Source organism: Pseudoliparis swirei, chromosome 9, assembly GCF_029220125.1.
Source record: "Pseudoliparis swirei isolate HS2019 ecotype Mariana Trench chromosome 9, NWPU_hadal_v1, whole genome shotgun sequence".
In the NCBI taxonomy this organism is placed as follows: domain Eukaryota; kingdom Metazoa; phylum Chordata; class Actinopteri; order Perciformes; family Liparidae; genus Pseudoliparis; species Pseudoliparis swirei.
In genome coordinates this window covers 4,872,678-4,895,330 of record NC_079396.1, presented here as the reverse complement: position 1 = coordinate 4,895,330, position 22,653 = coordinate 4,872,678, and the positions used below count along the sequence as shown (strand labels likewise).

Genomic DNA, 22,653 nt, shown 5'->3' with positions numbered 1-22,653 from the left:
CTGCACTGTAGATGTTGAGAAAGTAGGAACAAATTGAAGGTCAGAGGTCACCACAAAAGGTTTTAGTCTGGAGAAAGACCTGTGACACTTTTTTAAATGTATTTTTAAAAATATTTTATTAGTGTTCAGAATCTCACATACACATATTGACATTTTTCAGATTCTTTGTATAAAGAGAAGTAAAAAACAAAAAAATAAACACATATGCAAATAAAGAAACAAAAACAATACCATCGTAACAAAACTATAAAATAAAGCAGGGAGAAATCATTTTCTATAGAGTAAAGAAATACAGTCAGGCCATTTATCTGTGACATAGTTGCACCACTTTTGCCAGTGCTTAAGAAATGTTTCCGTTCTTTGGTTAACATGGGCTGTGATCTGCTCCATTCTGTAGATCTCTGTCACAATGTCTCTCCATGATGTGATTGTAGGACACTCTGGTAATAACCATTTTCTGGTAATAGACTTTTTACTGGCCACCAGCATTGCATTTATCAAGAGTCTGTCCCCTCTAGGCCAGCTTTGAGGTATATTTCCAAGGTACAGAATCTTAAAGTCCAAAGGGATGTCCTCGTGAAAGATGTCCTGTAAAGCATTGTGTACCGCCTTCCAAAAGTTTTTAATGATGGGACAGTCCCAGAAGATGTGGTAATGGTTTGTGCTTTGGTGTCCACACTTTCTCCAGCAAACAGGAATGTTATCGCTATAATGAGATGTCTGAGATGGTGTAATGAAGTATTTTATACAATTTTTCCAGTTAAACTCTCGCCAGCTCATTGAACTGGTACATTTCCATTGATACCCCCATATTAATGTCCATTCTTCCTCAGAAATATCTATCCCAGATTCCGTTTCCCATTTTACTTTAATGTATGCTGTTGAATGAGTTTTAAGCTCTAGAAAGCATTTATATATGGCTGATATTGCCCCTTTATTGCAATTTGACTTGTATGCTCTTTTAAACAGTTCTATGAGACTGGAGTTTACCTCCGTTACCTTTTTAACATTTTCATTGACAAAATGCCGCAACTGTAGGTATCTAAAGAAGTCCTGTTTCTCTAAAAGATAATTTTCTTTAATCATTTCAAAACTAAACAGTTTGTTTCCCTTCATAATATTGCATAAAGCTGTTATTCCATTAGCTCTCCATTTTTTGAATCTGGTGTCCATTTTATTTGGTGTGAAGTCTGAGTCATATCCACACCATTTAAGGCACAGTAGATCTCCTTCAAGTTTGTATTCTCTAATGATATTCTTCCACACTTTAAGGGTCAATTTGACCCATGGATTATCAGAACTGTTTATGTAGTGTTGCATTTTAGAGTCAGCTATGATTGCTTGTATTGGAATGGGAAATATTTTTTCTTCAATGTCTTTCCACTGTGCATCATATGAAGGATTGCACCAGCATATTATAGCTCTTGTCTGGGCGGTATAGTAGTATTCCTTGAGGGATGGCAGACCCCATCCTCCCTTCTGCCTGTGACACTTTCTAAGTACAATACCTAGACTACCCTCTGCTGGCCGGAGCTGCACATTACACGTGGACTCCAGTTTGGTCCATATTCTCTGAAAACTCAGAAGCTGTGACTTGATTAATCTGTGTGTTTCAGGTGGACACTCGTTTTGTAGAGCACAGCATGTGTGTCTGTCTCTTTTAAGAATATCTTAAAGCCCACTGTTGTTTTTATGAAAAAAAGCGAATTATTTTCAGAAGTTAGCAAAACCTTTCGTGTGATTCCTTCGTAAACACATGACATGAGGGTCAAATAGTATTGTTTGAAAGTTTGACCAGATATCTCTGTTAGATTTTATTTAGAAAAGAAAGTGCAACTCTCAAAGATTTTTTAGGGAAACAATGAGTTTGCCATAATTTCATTCTTATCCAAATACTTTCCCCATTAACTAAAAAATATCGTTGAGAAAGCGACTAAAAACCTTTCTGAAAATGTACATTTAATAATAACTATGTAATTACAATGTATTTACACTACTTTGAATTTATCCATGACAGGGTGCCATATTTTGCTGTTTGCATGTACATTGTCTGCTTGTAGTTCATTTATAACAAGTGGTGGAGCTTGACCAACATGCATAACATCTACTTAATGTCCTCTTACTTTTACAGTACAATCCCAATTTGACTTGATCCAAATTAATTTGACTTGATCCAAAATATTCAGACATTGTTAAGACATTGTTGAAGAACCAACATCATTTGAACCATATGAAGAAGAAAAAATGTTTAGTTAGTAAAAAAAAAAAGATAAGTTAAAGAAAACATTATTTCACATAGGAGTGTAGGCCAGCAGCTGATCTGAGGCCAGCACAAATGCAACCATTAAACAACACAGGTCAAGCTGGCTTTACAAGGCAACCCCAATAAATGGTGTTCTGCTCACAGGGTGACTGATGTTACCATGTGACTGCAAACTATCACCATTCTGCCAGGAAGCTGTGGTTCTAACATGGTCTGACTTTGCTTTCACGTCCCTTTCTGAAGCTGAAATCAACATCTCTATCGTTCTAATGTCAAATTCTGTTGCTTCAGTACAGGTATTCCACTGGGAGCGAAGGCCTAAAACTACACAGTATACAGTGAGCCCTCACTGTTAGTTATTGTTTCAACAGAGCTGTATATTGATGTGTCTGTTACTTGATAATGTGCATGTATATTCCACATTATTATTATAGTGTAGATGAAAAAAATAAAGAAAAATAAAGAATCAGATCCTTAGACAATGTCCATTACGTTGCTTTCTAAAACTTGGTTCATTTCATTTCAAAAATCTGAGTAGTTGTCATAACTGACTAGCAACTTCAAGTAATAGCCACATGTATGAGCAACAGGTCTTCTCTGAAATCCCTGAAGTTGTGTGAAGTAACTATTCATACACTCTGTCATATTCAATGATTGTGTTGTAACTCTGCAATGCTTCATTCTGGTCACATGACATCTATTCTTCTGTCCATCCTGGAGAGGGATCCTCCTCTGTTGCTCTCCTGAAGGTTTCTTCCCTTTTTTCCCTGTGAAAGGGTTTTTTCTATTTTTTGGGACGTTTTTCCTGATCCGATGTGAGATCAAAGGTCAGGGATGTCGTATGTGTACAGACTTTAAATCCCTTAGAGGCAAATTTGTAATTTGTGATATCGGGCTATACAAAATAAGCTGAATTGAAATTGAAATTGAATTAGATTTGTGTGCACCAAACAGTAGTTTGGAGAATCCAGCCTTCTTGGAGACGGTGGGAGGGGCCTTTCCATGTTCAAAGCTTCTATTGTGGACGCGGTCGCAAGGTGCTGTGGTCAAGCTGAAGTAGAAGGACCTTCGGGCCTGGTTGGCTCAAGGGTCTCCTGAAGCAGCTGAGAGGTACCGGCAGACCAACAGGGCTGCAGCTACGGTGGTCGCGGATGCTAAAGCTCTGGCATGGGAGGAGTTTGAGGAGGCCGTGGAGGAGACCTTTCAGTTGGCCTCAAGGAGGTTCTGATAAACTATCCGACAATGGCTCAGGAAAGGAAAGCAGGGCCTACCCCAGGCTGTTCTGAGCGGGGACGGGGAGCTGCTGACCCGGATTGAGGACTTTGTCGGGCGGTGGGAAGAGCACTTTGAAGAACTCCTAAACCTAACCAACATGTGCCCTGGAGAGGGGGCAGCACCTGTAGATTTGGGGGGGTCGCACCCATAACCCTTGCGGAGGCAGTTATGGTAGTCAAAAATCTCCTTGGTGGCAAGGTGCCAATGGGTGGATGAGATCCCCCCTCAGATGCTAAAGGCGATGGATATTGTTGGGCTGTCTTGGCTGACACGCCTTTTTAATGTCAACAGTGCCAGACTGGCAGACTGGGGATGGTGGTTCACATTTTCAAAAAGGGGGGCCGGAGCGTGTGTGACATTGGAACATGCTACCATCCTTAAACTTAATTAACATTGATGATGGAAGCTCAAAATACCAAAGCCATGCATAAGGTGACTTTTTGTTGTTGTTGTCACCACACCACATCCACGTTGTTTGAAGCCTCAAAGCTTTTAGAACCACAACTACAGTCATTTTATTGTTCTGACCACAAATCTAAATAATGATAATAAACAGTTTAAGAACAAAAGTTCCTCCGCTCTGACTCAGCCCTATAATGATAGTAATAACAAATATACATTGTCATTATATATAATATGGTTAAAGTCATTCATGAACCAACTTCCTTTTTTTTTGCCTGAACAGTCCTCATGGACTTCTCCCTGAATCTGTTCCGTCTCTACCTGTTTGTCACGATACTCATATTATAACTTCTATACATATTACATACCTGCCATAAATATCATGATACCCGATACCAGAATTCAATACAATACCATAAAAACAATATGGTACCATAAATACGAGACTGGTATATTTATCTATAATAGTAATAAATAAAACATCTGTATGGTTCACTTTTTACCAACTTTTTCAACACGTAACAAATGACAGTAATATTAGTATTAATACAGGCATGTATACATATGTATAACGACTCTTGTTTTTAATGATGGAGAAATGATGGTTATGACTAGATGTAGGACGCCATGACAGAATGTGATCCCCAACGGTCACGTGTGCGTACGTGACGCGTCGGCTCCGAGGCGGCGAAGCATTTGTGAGTCTTGTCGTTGCGTGTCTTGTTAGTACTTGACAATGTCTAAGAGTATATTCGCTATTCTCACTATTAATTGTCTGCATCGCCTGTACTTGGTAGGCACACCAAAAAATCAATAGGTATAATTTAGAATGATAAAAAAACAAAAGAAACAAAGAAATACATACTAATTGTTGATAGTACAATAAATATCCACAAAGAAAACAGAATACAATTTCATATGATTGTCTGGTTGATGTTTTCTGTTTGATTTTTGTTCTAAAAATATAAGAAAACACTTTAAATCTGAAGACTACTGCCTAATAGTCATCATGTTGCCATTGTAATGACAATTGCTCGTATCCCGTGAGGCTCAATAAGGATATTTATTAGATCTCCAAGCGGCCCTGAACTCTCACCATCTGCAGAACAACAAACAGCACAGAGATACGGTGTTTCAGCAGTTGTCTTTTGAGTGTAATGTACATCATTGGCCAAAAGAGGGCAGTGCAGGACCACGCATCATCACCATCACACTCTGTTTCAGTTTCATAATATGTATTTTTATAGATAGTGTATGTAATAACCGTGTATTAAATATACAGTCGGTAATGATTAATAATATATGTATTATTATACATATTATATATAATATAAGATAGTAGTGTATTAAATAGACATTGTGAAACGTATAGTATGTAATAATATATTGATTATATAATAATAGATGTTTCATATATAATAACCATGTATTAAATATACAGTGGGTAATGTTTAAATAGTGCATTGAACACACAGTCGTTTATTATTTATTTATTTGTACATTTTTCAACTCTTTTATATGATTCTCTTTATAAATTACTAATATTATTTATTCTTCTAATATTTAAATTGATTATTATTACTTGTGATGTATTACTAGATATCTGTTCTATTGTTTTGTTTGCAAACCGCTGCTCGTTTCGCAGTCAGAGCGGCAGCTTGGTCACATGACTTGCTGAATAGTATCCCTCCCGTACTGCGCATGCTCGAGAGTGCAATGAGACTGTGTGCTTCGGTACAAAGCCCTGATCCGATTGGACCTTACCACATTACCCACAATGCAAACTTGCAGCCAACTCAGCCACAGCCACATCAAAAAGCAAATAACTTGACAACTAAAGCGTTGGGAAACGTGCTGACGGTTTCTGTGAGGTGACCGTGATCCCGGGAATATATGAGACACGTAAAAAAAAAAAAAAATTGCACCGTGACTGAGAATGATAATCGCCTGCGCTACTTTAAATAGCTTTGGAAAACAGTCCGGATCTCACGCGGTGCATTGTGGGTAATTCTCTCCTCACAGGTGGCTCCACTGAGTAAGCAACAATTAAGGCTGAACACTATTTTTTAACTTTAAAAAAAATGCTAATACTTTTATGATACATGTAACATGAAAAAAATTATAAATAAAATATATATTGAATTATTATTATTTATTTTCTTCTTCTTCATTTTTCCCCCCACAATGCAAATACTTTTATAGTATAAATCAAGGATTTTTGTTTTGTTTTATCTCATCTCATTGTGGCATTGAGGTGGCCTTTTTTAATCAACTTGGTGCTGGCTTTTATCACAAATTGCAGACCTCTAAAATAAAATAATGAAATATGCTAATAAATAAGAACAACCACTTTTTGAAGCCAGCTTGCTACCTCAGCACACAGCATTTTATATATTTATTTACCCTTGAGTCAGTCCTCACCATCAATAACCTGTTTTTAATGTAGCTTCTATTCTGTGTTTTTATGTAACTCTCATGTAATGCATCGTGTTATAATTTCCACTTTTGAATAGCTGTTTTGCACATGCAAACCAATTATTTCTTACTTTTGCACACAGAAAGTAGACAATAAAGTACTTCCTCCTCTATTTGAGTGATTCCAGTTGCGGGAGGAAAACTTGGCAAGACAAGTCTGGAGTGGAGGAATGACCACGTCTACCAGTGTGGCTCGATGGCTGACGAGCACTTTTCCTTTAAGTTTACATTTAAAAAACATAAATTGCCCTCGTTTTCTATCACGAGTCGGCAATCAGTGCAACATTTTAGTCGTTGGTCTCTCTGTATTTTTTTAATTTGCCATTTGTGCCGAGACCAACAGTCCAGAGCCGTTGGAAATCTAGAGTCAACAGTTTAGAAATAACACTATAATAAGAAAAGAAATATATATATACAGGACTGTCTCAGAAAATTAGAATATTGTGATGAAGTTCTTTATTTTCTGTAATGCAATTCAAAAAACAAATATGTCATGCATTCTGGATTCATTACAAATCAACTGAAATATTGCAAGCCTTTTATTCTTTTAATATTGCTGATTATGGCTTACAGCTTAAGAAAACTCAAATATCCTATCTCTAAATATTAGAATATCATGAAAAAGTATACTAGTAGGGTATTAAACAAATCACTTGAATTGTCTAATTAACTCGAAACACCTGCAAGGGTTTCCTGAGCCTTGACAAACACTCAGCTGTTATAAATCTTTTTTTTTACTTGGTCTGAGGAAATATTAAAATTTTATGAGATAGGATTTTAGAGTTTTCTTAAGCTGTAAGCCATAATCAGCAATATAAAAAAAAATAAAAGGCTTGCAATATTTCAGTTGATTTGTAATGAATCCAGAATGCATGACATTTTGTTTTTAATTGCATTACAGAAAATAAAGAACTTTATCACAATATTCTAATTTTCTGAGACAGTCCTGTATATATATATATATATATATACAAAATATAAAAGAAAACAATATAAAGAAGGTGGTAATATGTAGTTTTTTATACATTTCTGACTTACAGATAGTAATAATATGTCACATATTGCACATCGTCTCTAAAATAATGGCCTAAGTCATTTTTACAGGTTTTTCAGAAAACACAAAAAACTTGATCACATGATATTGTGATATATTATACTACAGGCGTAGAATCACATGATGTGTTCAACTGAGGATGTACGTGATTTTAATCAAAGGTGGCCAGTATCATGACGAGATGATTTAGGCAAAAATATAAAAATAAAAATATTTTTAAAATGACGTATGCCAATATTTTAGGAAGGTGACAACATGATAAGTGTAGAGAGGTATTGTTGGGTTATGACACATATTTTAATAGTTTTGTTTCTGCCATCAGTCTGGCAGGGAAGAAGCTATTGAAGAAAAAAAACGTGTTCTGTGAGAGTTGACGCCGTCCGCTCGACTCATTCCTTCCTCCGGGACAGCAGCAGACAGTCGTTGAACAGGTGGAGGTACACCGGCTTGGTGAGCAGCTTGAGCTTCGACCCAGAGATGGTCATCGTCTGCGTGTCCACTTCCAGGAGGTCGCCGTGCTTCACCAGCCAGCGGGACTGAGAGATCAGAGGAAAGATCTACCGAGAAAGACGATGCGTTGCTGCGTAAGAAACACTTAAAGATGTTAAACGTTCACAATGCAAATATAGGAAATACATGTAGGATGACTTCGATCACCTTTCCCTCGAAAGTGATTTTCTTATTGAGGTGAATAAGTTCCTCCATCCTCTTCATTGACTGCACACTGGAGTTACATTCTTTGATGATCTAAGAAGACACATACCGACATCGGTTATTACTGTTGTGCCTCGCCAGCACATCAGCCAACCGGCTCCACGAGGTTCACGGTTCAATCCTCAGGCGCTTCCTGTCTGCATGTTAAAGAGCCATTGAGAAATGATATATTTATTTAATTCCAGACTCATGAGTCCATAAAGCAACAAATACAACAACAATATATAAAATACTCTACAATACAGGTACAATCACTGCAGTTAAAACATCGAAACATACAAACACTTATTCCAATGTTTCCAGAAACAAGAACAATACCTTGTATTACTCTGTTGGCTCAGTTAATTCAATTCAATTCAGTTTATTTGTATAGCCCAATTTCACAAATTACAAATTTGTCTCGGAGTGCTTTACAATCTGTACACATAGACATCCCTGCCCCAAAACCTCACATCGGACCAGGAAAAACTCCCAAATAACCCTTCAGGGGGAAAAAAGGGAAGAAACCTGGAGGAGAGCAACAGAGGAGGATCCCTCTCCAGGATGGACAGATGCAATAGATGTAATGTGTACAGAAGGACAGATTTAGTTAAAATACATTCAATGAATATGACAGAGTGTATGAATAGTTCATAGTAGGCATATTCCACGATGGAGACCTCCACGATCCATCAGGCAGATGGCGGTGGGGAGGAGGAGTGGGCGGAGTCTCAACAGTGGGCGGAGTCTCAACAGGACAGTGGCGTAGTCATGAGCAGGAATTCCACGACCCAGACGATCCGTCAGGCAGATAGGATCTATGCCGTCTCATAGGGTCCGATGACCCCATGAGACGTGAAGTCAAAAGGACTCCGGGGAGAAAGCAGAGTTAGTAAGGTGTGATTGAGAGATGAAAATTCATCCTTAAGGCTTTTATAATTACATTTTCTGAGTAACTTAATCATCATTTAAATTTATATATCAAATTCCTCAATACAGCATGAGTGGGAACATTATGAGTCAAGAATTCAAGGTTTTTTATTTGCCATTTGTGCATCGACCAACAGTCCAGACACATTGGAATTATTGTGCAGGGCTCTCCCAGTCGAGAGGTAAAAACACACTTTAATAAGAAAAATATAAAAACACGCGATACATAAGGTGGTAGTATGTACACCATTTAATACAATTTTAAAAATAGGTTCTAAACATAAAAAGGAGAGGGAAATGTTAATAAATAGGCCCTGAGTGCTGTTGCTGGCTTGTGAAAAGAGGGGAAGGGGGAGAGTTATTTTGGGATATTGCACATTTTGAGAGGTGGAGAAAGATTATGTGGGGATAGTGCACAGATTAGAATATTGCACATAGTAAGAGTAATGTTTCACATATTGCACATGATAAGCGAGCTGAGGTGGTGTTGGGTTGTTGTTTACACATTTTTCAATGTGTAATAGTTTTGTTTTGGCATCGGTCTGACTGCGGCAGGGAAGAAGCTGTTGAAAAAGCACGTGTCCTGTGGGTGACGATGCTGTCCGCTCTGCTGTGTCTCAGGCTGGGAGCTGGTGGAGTGAGTCTCCCGTTATTCCCTCTGCTCGTTTCCGTATTCAATTTAGTTTATTTGTATAGCCCAATTTCACAAATTACAAATTTGTCTCGGCGTGCTTTACAATCTGTACACATAGACATCCCTGCCCCAAAACCTCACATCGGATCAGGAAAAACTCCCAAATAACCCTTCAGGGGGAAAAAAGGGAAGGAACCTTCAGGAGAGAATAGAGGAGGATCCCTCTCCAGGATGGACAGAATAATAGATGTCATGTGACCAGAAGGACAGATTTAGAGTTAAAATACATTCATTTGTATGAGTGTATGGAAGGAAGTTGTGTCCCTATCATCCTCTCCGCAGTCCTTATGAGTCTTTGCAGAGCCTTCCTCTCTGCCTGTGTGGCGTTACCATACCACACAGTGATGCCTGTGTCACAAACATAGGACTTGTCCATTTGGGAAGCTTGAGCAAGATTCTGAAAGCATCATTAAAGTGAGACAATTCAATTCAATTCAATTCAGTTTATTTGTATAGCCCAATTTCACAAATTACAAATTTGTCTCGGAGTGCTTTACAATCTGTACACATAGACATCCCTGCCCCAAAACCTCACATCGGACCAGGAAAAACTCCCAAATAACCCTTCAGGGGGAAAAAAAGGGAAGAAACCTGGAGGAGAGCAACAGAGGAGGATCCCTCTCCAGGATGGACAGGTGCAATAGATGTAATGTGTACAGAAGGACAGATTTAGAGTTAAAATACATTAAATGAATATGACAGAGTGTATGAATAGTTCATAGTAGGCATATTCCACGATGGAGACCTCCACGATCCATCAGGCAGATGGCGGTGGGGAGGAGGAGTGGGCGGAGTCTCAACAGTGGGCGGAGTCTCAACAGGACAGTGGCGTAGTCATGAGCAGGAATTCCACGACCCAGACGATCCATCAGGCAGATAGGATCTATGCCGTCTCATAGGGTCCGATGACCCCATGAGACGTGAAGTCAAAAGGACTCCGGGGAGAAAGCAGAGTTAGTAAGGTGTGATTGAGAGATGAAAATTCATCCTTAAGGAGAGAAAAAAGAGGATAGGTACTCAGTGCATCCTAAAACAATGAACCCCCAGTTGCTCCCTGGCAGTCAAACATCATGTGTGTTTGTGATGATTGAATACAAACTCAAGAATATTGTTATTAAAAGCTGCAGAAATCCAACATGGGTGCTGAAGGAATCATGTCACCCATGAGCACCTTGTCCGTGTTTCCTTTTCCTCGCAACAGAAGTGCATGCAGCAGATCATGACCCAGTGCTTCTTGGCAGTCAAACCAAAGTTGGACGGCCGACTGGGCTACTTCGACTTGATTGGCTGCGACTTCATGGTGGACGAGGCCTTCAAGGTGATTGACTACCGTTCAAAAGTCCAAAAGAAATGTTGTGTAGAGTAAGATATATGACAACTAAAAACACAAGTATTTATTATTGAGCATCTACATTGTGAAAGCAAAAGACAAATGACTTGTGCAAATCTTTGAAAAGATGAATATTTATTTAAATACAAACAATATGAAGAAAAACAAATAAAAAAATCAAAGTTAACACAAATAACGTTTAAAATAATCCTCCTCATCCAGCTCCTCGTCCCAGCCCACACACGTGGTGTGATACCACCCAAACTGTCTTGATGTCTTCGGGAGTGTGACCTATTCACAGAATAATAAAAAACGACTTTTAATTAAAGAAAATTATCAGATTTTCATGGGTTGGCAAACAAAGAAAGTTGACATTAATTACACGACCGTCGTGGGTCCAGCAAACGAGGAGCTGGATGATGATAGGTTTGGTGGCTGTATGGATCACAAAAAAAGCATAACCATGTTTTGTTTAGTCTTCATAATGACTAATGTCACCATCATGTTAATATATATATATATATGTTAGTTTACATAAAGCATTTACGTTGAGCTGCAGCGTCGACATCGAGTTAATCAGGAAAGCTGATTGTTTTCCAGAGCTGAGCAACGGCGATTGTCTTTGTGGTTTTTCTTTACCTTTTAGTTATTGGCTTTTTGACTTATAATTCATATTGCTTCACACAAACACTCTATCCCCATCTGATACATGCCCGGCCCATCTGTCAAATTTTAAAAGTCATTGTGGCCCCTGAGCCCAAAAGTTTTGTCACGTTCTTGTGTCGGGGTGAGGCTCAGGCGCAGGAAGACAGGCTGGATTCAATATATATAACAAAAAGCACTCTTTAATGAGGCAAAACATTTGTAAAATAAACAAGGTCCAAAAGGGGCAGACAGGCAGGCAGGGTCGAAGCAGGCAGGATCAGGAAGACGGACAGGACGACGGATAAAGGACAAGGAACCATAGACGACAATCCAACAGGAGACAAGGGAAAGACTGACACAATATATAGGGGGGGAAACAGGTGTACGACATCAGACAGTAACGAGACAAGAGTGGCTGAGGGCAGGTGCAGGGAATTAAACAATTAAGACAGAGAAGACACAGGAGGCATAGGAGACACGGAACACAGGAGAAAACAGAACAGGGTGTGACAAGTTTGCCCTCCCCTGGTGTAGGATGTCTTAAAATGTCACTTTCCGAGTAGATTATTGGTAGACTTGTTTACTTTAATCAAAGCAGAAACCAACAGCTGACTTTTTTTTTAAAATAGCAGTCATCTGACATCCAGTTGCCTCACGCCACAGGAACAGCTCCGGCCTCGTGTGAACCCTCCCACCGTCTGACTGGAGCTTCAACCAGAAGAAGATCAACACCAGGCTACAGTTGTTGCGGCTTTGTTGTTTTGACTGCACCTCGCCGTTTCATAACCCCCTCATTATTTCCTCTCGTCTATCAATATTCATGAGTTTTGTTGCTGGTTTCTTCCCATGCTTTCTTCACCCACTCTCATCAAGGAGGCAGGGAGCAGCAGAGCCTCACGCGTCAACACAAAGCGGGTATAGTATCTGTTGCTGCTGCGGATTTTAACATTTTTTTGAAACATCCACAAATGGGAGAAGCTTAAATTAACAATAGCAGCCGGGTTTTTGTCTTTTTTGTCACGGTAAAGCGTCGATTGAGAAAACAACCGAGGAGACCTCTGCACACAGCCAACTGACGGGAAGGAAGGAGCAACTACGAAGCTGCGACTTTACCACTTTTATCTTCAATTCCTCTTCAATACGGCTTTGTTAAATAAAAAATGCATGCTGGCAAAAAAGGGGGAACTAGAGCTTAGCGACAGCACCCACTCCCTTCTCTACTCTCGCCCACAATATCCTCTTTTGGACCCAACCAGCCCTCGGTTTTTCAGTTATCTCTTTGGTTCAAGTGTGACACACACACAAAGACACACACACACACACACAGCAGGGATGAGCGTCTGGGCAGATGGTGCTCAGTGTGTGGACTAGAAGCTGAGACGGACGGAGAGAGGCACAGAGTCCTCGTCCGACATGGGATGCTGCAGTGTGACCCAGAGGCGTCATACTGGAGTGGACGAGGTGGGCCCGGATGAGATCGAGCTCCTGGAACTCTCTGGAGACAATTTAGGGTAAGAATATATACATGAATATAAGTGAATGTGTTTTAAAAGCTGAGAACTGGTTAAAAAAAAATAGGGAAAGTAAAAAGGTGGGGGAATTTACACCGTTGTGTCTGCACTTGGATCCTGGAAGAAGAAAACAATCTCAGAAAAGATTCAATTCCCTTTTTACCGCGATGAAAAACAGCTGCAGAACAACACGCATTACATCCATATGATTTCCACTCATCAGCACCCAGAAGAACAACAAGAACAACAAGAACGGAGAAGTAAATGGCTCCTATTTACTAAACGTGAACTTGGGGGACTCTGGTGATGCTGCACTGACGTGATTAGCAGTTTACTAGATAGATAGATAGATAGATAGATATATACTTTATTAATCCCCAAGGGGAAATTTGTCGAGCCAGTAGCAGCAACACACAAGAATAAAAATAAAAAACACAAATATAAGAAGGGTTAGGGTGATCTGGCAAGAGGTGAACTGTTGTAGAGCCTCATAGCCGCCGGCAGGAATGTTCTCCTGTATCTGTCCTTGTGGCAGCGGAGCGTGAGGAGACGTCTGGAGAAAGTACTCCTCTGTCCCTGTAGGAGGTGGTGGAGAGGGTGGTCCGGGTTGTCCAATATGGACACCAGTTTCTTCAACGTCCTCCTCTCCACCACCTGTTCCAGGAGCTCCAGCTGGCAGCCGATGATGGAGCCAGCCTTCCTAACCAGTTTGTTGAGACGGCTGGTGTCACCGGCTCCGATGCTGCTCCCCAGCAGACAATGGCAAAGTGCAGCACACTGGCCACAACCGACTGGTAGAATAACTCCAGCATCTTGCTGCACACGTTGAAGGATCGAAGCTTTCTCAGGAAGAAGAGTCGACTCATCCCTTCTTGTACACAGCGTTGATGTTGGCCTTCCAGTTCAGTCGGCTGTCGATGGAGACGCCCAGGTACTTGTACTCCTCCACCATGTCCACGTCCACTCCCAGGACACTCAGAGGTGGAGGAGCTGTCGCCCTCCTGAAGTCCACCACCATCTCTCTGGTCTTGGCCACGTTCAGCCGCAGGTGGTTCTCATCGGCCCACTTTACAAAGTCACTCACCACTGCCCTGTACTCCTCCTCCCGTCCATCCCTAATACACCCGACCACTGCAGAATCATCAGAGTACTTCTGCAGATGGCATGACTCCGTGTTGTACTGGAAGTCACTGGTGTACAGGGTGAAGAGGAAGGGAGACAGAACAGTTCCCTGTGGGGCTCCAACATCACTGACCACCGTTCCAGACAGCACACGCCCCATTCTGACAAACTGTGGTCTGCCTGTGAGGTAGTCAGTGATCCAGGAGATGGTGGACGCGTCCACACCGGCCACCCGCAGCTTGTAAAATGGCGCTGTGCCAACGGCTGCTTGTTTCAGTAGTGGCGTTTTGCTTTTATTTTATTGTCTTATTTTGCACTTTTCCTCTCTTTTTCTTTTTCTTTCTTTCACGTTTGTCTTAGTTACGGTCGGACACTGGACCATAACTACTTTTTTCGATAATTCTACTGTGGCTTTTGTTCACTTTGTCGTGAGTATCGGAGAGCCACAGCAAAACAATGACGGGGACCGTCGTCTACTCGCGTGCTCAGTTGATCGCGCTGTGCAGGCCGAAGCTTCTGCCTGGAGAAAGACCTGTGATCCCGCTGGAGCTACGGAGAAGGGCTCGCGGTTGCAGATCGGGTGTCAAGCGGAGGGCTAAAACGAGGAGATACAAACCCTCGGTACCGTCGATCATAACGGGGAACGTGAGGTCTTTGGCGAATAAGACGGATGAGCTCGGCGCTGGTAATGTCTGAGAGGATCTTCCGTGAGAGCAGTCTCTTGTGCTTCACTGAGACGTGGCTACACACGGACTATCCGGATCACAGCGCCTTTGCCCGGCTTCAGGACTGTTCGGCTGACAGAGACGCTACACAGAGCGGTAAGAAGAGGGGGCGGATCGCTGTTTATGTGAATAAACGGTGGTGCCATCCGGACCATGTGTGCGTGAAGGAGCGCTTCTGTAGCGAACATTGAACTGTTGGCCGTGGGGATGCGCCCGTACTATTTGCCGAGAGAGTTCACGTCCGCCATTGTGGTTGTCGGTACGTGCCGCCATCAGCTGACGCTGAGGAAGCTGTGGACACCATCCACTCCACTGTGTCTGCTCTGCTGAATCATCAGCCTGGAGCATTCATGGCTATCACTGGTGACTTTAACCACACCACACTGGATAAAGCTCTGCCAACCTTCCATCAATACATAGACTGCCCAACAAGGAACAATAAAACTCTGGACTTGCTGTATGCTAATACTAAGGACGATACAGCGCCACTGCCCTTCCCCTCGGCAGGTCTGATCATGACCTGGTCCGCTGACACCCAGGTATGTTCCTCTGGTGAAGAGGCTGCCGGTGACCACCAGGACTGTGAGGAGGTGGTCTCTGGAGGCTAGCGACGCACTACAGGACTGCTTGAGTCAACGGACTGGGATGTGTTGTGTGGACCGCACGGGAGGACATCAACAGTATGACCGACTGCATCACGGAATACATCAAGTTCTGTGAACACACCACCATCCCATCACGGACTGTGCGCTGCTTCCCCAACAACAAGCCCTGGATCACCAGGGACCTGAAGGCGCTTCTTAACATGAAGAAAGCTGCTTTCAGGTCTGGAGACAGGGATGAGCTGAGGAAAGCCCAGCGCAACCTGAAGGTGAAGCTCAGGGAGGGCAAGGACTCCTACAGGAGGAAGCTGGAGGCCAAACTCCAGCTGAACAACACAAGGGAGGTGTGGTCTGGCATGAAGCAGATAACTGGCTTCAAGGTGGGAGGGAGACAGCCAGGGGGCTCCCTGGAGAGGGCCAACGAGCTGAACTGTTTTTTCAATAGGTTCAGTTCACAGCCCTCTCCTGTCTCCTCCACACATCACACCTCCCCCTCTGTCCCCCCTGCTGAGCTGCACATCCACTACGAGACAATAGCTGAATCATGGAGGGGTTTCATAGACAGTCAGGGCGGGACTAATCCCCTCTTGTTCTAAGGCTACGGGATTACCAGAGGATGATTACAACTACCAGTTCTTATGTGCGGCTGTTCAATAATTACTACTTATGGTCGCAGCCCATTCACAGGCGAAGATGAGCGCATACACGACCGTTCAAAAAAGTTTGGGCTCACCCAGACAATTTTATGTTTTCAATGAAAACTCACACTTTTATTCATCAAATAATTTGCAAAATGAATAGAAAATATAGTCAAGACATTGAGAAGGTTAGAAATACTGATTTTTATTTTAAATATTAATTTTGTTCTTCAAACTTGTCGCTGAAAGGAAGGCCAGTTTTATAGCTTCTCTCACCAGCATAACTGTTTTCAGCTGTGCTCGCATAAAACGTTTTTTTAAGGGTTTTCTACCCCTCCGTTAGTCTTCTAAGGCGATAACACAATGTACCAATAGAACACTGGAAATGGGCGTCCATATGTAGATACTGTAGATATACACTATGTTAACAGTAACTGTTTTTCACTTTGTATAAAGTACTGACATGCGTACGGATTTTGACTGCGTTGGTATCCGAATAACATCCTGCTGAATAAACTTAAACAAATGGAAAAGCGGAAAGCATTTTTTTCATTTGTATTTAATGTTTCTCCTCGCTACTGTCAACCGCACTTTTAAATGTTTAATGTTTTTCCGAAAATGTCCCTAAAATCATGTTTATATTTTCGCATGGACCAATGACACATACCAACAATTATAGCTTAAGATTACAATACAAGTCTGTAGATATTAAGATATCTCTATAAAGAATACACACAACTCAAGATGAGAATACTTTCATCACTGGTGACCTCACGACTGATACTTTTTTTTAAAGCTGCTTTGACTTCAAATAATCCCACTCCAGTTCAAGCTCATAATGATCCACCAAGCAGAGAACGGCGTCTTACCAAAGACAAGATTTACCAAAAGGACATCTTACAATGTTCCCCATGAACCCAGAGGGGTCCCACTATGTTGCTGCTTATTTTTGACATGTTTTTAAAATGAGCAACATCTTATTTTCTTAAAGAAATGGCAGCAGTGCGACGTCGTCAGCTTCCTGGGTTCAAAGTTCATTGTGAGGTTAAAGCCACTGATTTATATCATCTATCTGCACATCATCTGTGGTTGTGAGTAGCTCCTCTGCTTCCTTTGCGCGTTGCATTGTGGGACAATACGTTACACAAACATCATATGCCAAAAAAATCCCCAATTTTCTGCATGCATGTTTGTTTTGAATATATTTAATTGTGTCACTTTTTTTCTGTGTATGTAGTACACATTCAAACTCTGCTTAGAATTAGTATATGCTGCTTTGGCTACAAAATATGTCAGTAAGGGGGATATGAGGGGGGGGGGGGCTGTCTCTGCGCTGACGAGTGTAATCTGATTACATCTGTCTGCTGTCCATCTGCAGGAGGATCAAGACTTTTCATGTTGTGATATGTTCTACTGCTCTTCAATCTCTATTTATTTTTTCCTTGTAGCTCACCAGGGCCGCAGTCAAAGTAACATTATTAGGGCGCACACGCGTGTTTTCAGGCTGTTCTTCGCCGCTTTGAACGGCGGGCCAGAGCCAAACAGGACGTGCACTTTGATGTTCAACATTGCACAGACGGCACCATAAAACTGAAGCCACATCCGTGGGGCACGGCGCTATAACCACGGCGCTATAACCACGGCGCTATGACCACGGCGTTATAACCACGGCGCTATAACCACGGCGCTATGACCACGGTGCTATAACCACGGCGCTATAACCACGGAGCCAACGTGACTCATGACGTGTTTATTCAGGGTGTGGAGTCTGGGAGAGTCCAGGCTTCAGCTGTCAGTGAGGCACAGCAGAGATGAGCAGCACCCGCCTCCACCGCGCCACCCTTCAATGCGACACCTGGAACAAAAGGTCGCCAATGCGTGTGTGTGTGTGTGTGTGTGTGTGTGTGTGTGTGTGTGTGTGTGTGTGTGTGTGTGTGTGTGTGTGTGTGTGTGTGTGTGTGTGTGTGTGTGTGTGTGTGTGTGTGTGTGTGTGTGTGCGGCAGAAACACAGGCGGAAAAACCGTCATCATGCACTTTTCACAGTGTCAGCACACAGCATGTGGCTCACTTTGGGCAAACACTCACACCTTTTAAGTGCTGGAGCTCGAGTGTGGTGGAGATGCGTCTCCCATGAACCGTTCCCACAGTGCAGTTATTTGTGTTGAGGGCCTGACACGCACTGTTTACACACTAGCGGGTTATTTCCGCGACAAAAGCGAGAGATTCTGCATTCCCCGTTGTTGGTGTGATTCAAACTTTAGTGGAAACGAAAGGAGAGAGGAAACACTGCCACACAAACTTCTTTCCACTTGAATGAGTAATTGTCTAAATATGAAGCTTCCAACCCGCAACAGAACAACATTTAACATTTAGAAACAGAATCCCTCTTTCTTGTGCAATGTTTTGCTCAAATAACGATGACTAGAGACTTAAAACGGTGAAACAAACTCCAAGTGGCTGCGTAATGCATGACTCATCTTTCTGTGAAACATAACAAATGTTGACAAAAACATTTAGTAACATAGAGTATGCAGGATTTTGGATATATAAACACATATGTATGTATATATATATACATATATATATATACATATGTATATATATACATTCATACATACATATATATGCACACACATAAGTACATATATATATGTGTGTGTATATGTATATATATACATATATATATACAAACATACATATATATGCACACACATAAGTACATATACATCTTTTAATGAATATACAATGGTAAAGAATTGTGACGGTGGTTCTCTCGTGTGCAATCTTTTCGTAATCGCCTTTTTACAAGCTGCTAGCAGAATACCTGTCTTCCCCTAACACAGTTTCTATCAACTAAGATGTTCAGTGCAACTTAGAAGGTGGTAGAAGATTGAGGTGGCTGGGGTCCAGGAGGTAGAGCGGACCTCAATTAATAACAGGGTTCACAGTTAGCGAGACACTGAACCCCAAGTTGCTCCTGCAAACCCCTACAAGGCTGTGGGACCTGATGGAGTTCCCCCCAAAGTCCTAAAGGTCTGTGGGGAACAACTAGCCGGAATGTATGCTGACATCTTTAACCTGTCACTATCTCAGGCTGTAGTTCCCCGTATCTTTAAATCCTCCATCATCATACCAGCCCCCAAAAAACCAGACACACCCACCTTAAATGACTTCAGGCCAGTGGCACTCACACCAGTCGCCATGAAGTGCCTAGAAAAACTGGTCCTCACCCACATCAACCACACGGTCCCGGACAATGTCGACCCCCTCCAGTTTGCCTACCGCCCCAACCGATCAGTGGAGGACGCGGTAGCAATAGCTCTACAACACACTCTGCAACACCTGGAAAGCCGCAGAACGTATGCCAGGATGCTTTTCCTGGACTATAGTTCTGCCTTTAATACCATCCGCCCGGGAAAACTAATCAAGAAGCTGACAGACCTCGGCGTCCCAACTCCAACCTGCAACTGGATTCTGGACTTTCTGACAGAAAGACCCCAGGTGGTGAGAATGGGAGGACGGGTGTCTACCGAGCTCACAGTCAGCACAGGATCCCCACAGGGCTGCTGCCTGAGCCCCAAACTATTCACCCTGTACACCCATGACTGCACCTCCACAGGACAACACCATCCTCATCAAATACGCCGATGACACCACCGTCCTGGGGCTCATCAAGGGGAGCGGGGATGAGTCGGCTACAGGACCCTGGTGAACAACATCCTGGTCTACGGAGAGGAGAATGACCTCATCCTCAACACAAACAAGACCAAGGAAATAATACTGGACTTCAGGAAGAACCCTCCCCCTCTACAGCCTCTCATCATCAAAGGGACTGAGGTGGAGAGGGCTGACGGGTGCAGATTCCTGGGAATGCAGGTGACATCTGACCTGAGCTGGACTCTTCACACCACAGCCACAGTGAAAAAGGCCCAGAAAAGGCTTTATTTCATCAGGATGCTCAGGAAAACTGGTCTGAACCGTCGCCCTCTCACCCAGGCCTATAGAGGACTGATCGAGAGCATCCTCACCGCAGGCATCACTGTGTGGTATGGAAACACCACACAGGCAGAGAGGAAGGCTCTGCAAAGAGTCATAAGGACCGCGGAGAGGATCACAGGGACACAACTTCCGTCCATGGACTCTATGTATGTGCAGCGCTGTCGGAAAAGAGCAGAGGGAATCATTGGAGACTCACTTCATCCAGCTCCCTCTCTGCTCCGACACAAACACTGCACATCCAACCTGAGACACAGCAGAGCGGACAGCATCGTCACCCACAGGACACGCTTCTTCAACAGCTTCTTCCCTGCCGCAGTCAGACTGATGGCACAACACGACTGAGAAATGCGCACTCCTTGGAAATGTGAAAAAGGTGCAATACAACAATCAGTGCAATACCCCCACACAACCTTCCCCTGCTTTCTTATGTTTATTTTTGATAACCTGTTCCTGTACTTAATACTGCATACACTTTACCACACTATGTACAGTGTGTTTTTTGTACAGTGTCCTTTTTTAATATATGTTTCATATTTCTATTATTATTACGGTTATTATTATTATATTGTGTTGGTTCTGTACCTCTGTTGACTCGGAGAACCCTGCAAAAATAATTCCGATGTGTCTGGACTGCTGGTCTAGGCACAGATGGCAAATAAAAAACCTTGAACCTTGAACATCAGAATCTCCTTAGAGAACAACCAGCTAGAGGAGTATAAATACACAATTAAATTACAACTCACAACGCAGACATAAATAGGTTCTGAAACCACACCTGTAACGGGAGGACACAACGCCCAGCTGTTAAGACAAATAACGTGTATGGATTGGATATTACTGGAACAGGTTAGTTTGGCTATAAAACCTATGTGCACAAAATTGTGTGCGTTCTTTATGTTGTTTATTGCGATCTATAATGATTCATAATTTGGAAATGGCTGACTTCATTTGAGGGCTGCAAAACATCCAACCTCAGTGCATTTTGAATGTCCTTGTGCAACATATACCACGTTCTAAGAAAGCACCTTCAAGAGGAGCTGGTTTTAGCAACAATTAACAAATAATTGACTAATGATGTCAGTTAAAAGCCAATAAGACTCAATAACACATATGGCAGCTCCTTTCTATTTGGATGTTGGTCCATATGCTCCGCTGCCATTTAAGAACTGCAGAAAAAGGTAAACCCAGTTGTTCTATAATATGTATGAAGTATTGCTCGAGCCGTTCTTTGTTCGTGCATGGTAAGTATATTTCAAAGATGAACCATTTGGGAACCTCCAGTGTGATTCATCTGACGATGTCAACAAGTGCACCGCTTGGATTGAGGCCATTGATTTCCCACAAGCTGCTGCTACAGGTGTGAAGGGTGTGAGCCTCCTGTCACAGCTGACCTGCAGATACCTGTGGCCCCTTTGAGAGGCTTGACACGTCATGACACTTCACTTGCCAACAACTGCAGAAGACAGCCAGCTGTCTGTCAGCTCAGAGGCCACTTTGATAGTACAGCACAACGCAGGCCCCCCTGATGGCTCTGCACTGTAAACCCCATTTTATTTCAGCTTAAACTTTTAAATGGCCATTACTTATAATTCCATGTTTTGTCAAACAACTGTGTCATTCCTATATTTAGTTGTTTGCACTAATCAGTTGAAAAAGTGTAGTGCACTGATCCTAGCAGAGATAACTTGGTATGCTACGTTTCTGTAAGGGGGGGGGGCTGTCGGACAGTGCCGTGCGCAGCACACACAATGTAAGGTGTTCCCAGGTGTTCCCATTTAACAATGTTTTTGCTGTGTCTCTTTTTTCTACCTGTCTGAGTGCAAATATATACATTCCAGTGCTAGGATTGTATTTCTGCAGTGGCACATGGTTTTAATCCTGATTTATCACCAAAGACTGTTTGTAGTTAAAAGAATATTTAATTTCTAAGGTACTTATTTTAAAATTGCTTGAAGTTTATGTTGCATAAGTATGAATGTGCAATGTTTTGACAAAATAAATCCCATTGGTGTTCACAATTTATTGTTGTTTTTTCTTTTCTTCTCTACAATTTTCTTGAAAAAATGAATACAATCTTTAAATAAAATAGTGTATTTTATTAAAGACATTACTTAAATTAAACTAATGATCAATTACTAATTTATATTAGTGATTTGTTTATATATTCGTATGTATGTTTAACTTAACATAGTTATTTCATTAAACTTGGACGAAAGAAAAGAAATAATGAAAAATAACTAATGATTTTGAGAAATGATTACTAATGTGGACTTAGAAATGTCAGGGACTCACTTT

The 22,653-nt window shown here is 41.9% G+C and overlaps 1 protein-coding gene across 1 annotated transcript in view; it reads left to right on the top strand.

The window, feature by feature from the left end:
• Positions 1-13,251: 13,251 nt before the first annotated feature.
• The window catches only part of LOC130199038 (uncharacterized), a 30,627-nt gene continuing 21,225 nt past the window's right edge, over positions 13,252-22,653 (top strand). Inside the window, exon 1 of the mRNA XM_056422214.1 lies at positions 13,252-13,272. The gene's annotated coding sequence lies outside the window, so the exon portion shown is untranslated. The remainder of the gene's footprint in view (positions 13,273-22,653) is intronic.